The sequence below is a fragment of the Gekko japonicus genome, unplaced genomic scaffold, assembly GCF_001447785.1.
Source record: "Gekko japonicus isolate JY-2015 unplaced genomic scaffold, Gekko_japonicus_V1.1 scaffold3426, whole genome shotgun sequence".
In the NCBI taxonomy this organism is placed as follows: Eukaryota; Metazoa; Chordata; class Lepidosauria; order Squamata; family Gekkonidae; genus Gekko; species Gekko japonicus.
Window position 1 is genome coordinate 151,067 of NW_015160330.1, and position 947 is coordinate 152,013.

The window sequence follows — 947 nt, forward strand, 5'->3', positions numbered from 1 at the left end:
CGGGCATCTCTGCATGTCACCTTGCAGGGCACAGTCCCCAGAGCGTGGGTATGTGTCGTTTGGGGTGGTCCAAAGATTTTTTGGGGGGGTGCAGCCTGGCCCCAGTGTCTGCTTGTGTGATTGTCCTAGGGGCACGCACTTTGGAGCAGCTGGCACCAGAACCGTGCTTTGGACCAGCACACAGAATGTGTCCCCTGGAAGGGGAGGATCCTGTGAATGTGGGGGTATATGATATGTGGTGGTCCAGACCTTATTTTGGGGTTCAGAGCTTTCCAACTCTCCTTAGTGCTTCTGAATGACTGCACGAGTAAGTAACGAACAAGGAATGGATAAGGAAGTGCGAATAAGGAACCAACTTCAGCCTCCTGCTAACCTATCGGTCCGTTTTAGGGACCCAGGAGCCTATTGTTTCAGGTCGCGAGGCTTTGCTAGTGCGTGACCCCTTGTCACTACAGAACAGAGAGCATCTGCCCGGCATGCCCCAGGCCCCCCAGTTCAATCCCCGGCCTTGGCAGTTGATGGTGTTGGGTACTACTGGGGGGTGCGCAAGGCCTCCGCCGGGGACGCTGGAGAAACGCCGCTTGTCTGAGTAGCTGCAGCTGCCTTGGATGGGCCAAGGCGAGGGGGTTGTCAGGACAAGGCAGCCTTGTGTGCAGCAACCTTCCCTTCGCAGGGGTTGCCCTCCCACTGGTTGTAGGGGAAGGGGCAGGGAGGAGACCCCCGACTGTCAGCAGCAGCAGGCATTCTGGCGAGGGGCTGTTGCCCGCCTGGTGCCCCCTTGGCAGTCCGTTGCCTCCTGTGGCCGGAGGGGTTGCCAGAGAGAAAAGAAAAACCATCTCTGAAGGCAAAGGGGCCTTCGTCTTCCTTCCTTCCTTCCTTCCTTCCTTCCTTCCTTCCTTCCTTCCTTCCTTCCTTCCTTCCTTCCCTCCTTCCTTCCTTCCTTCCTT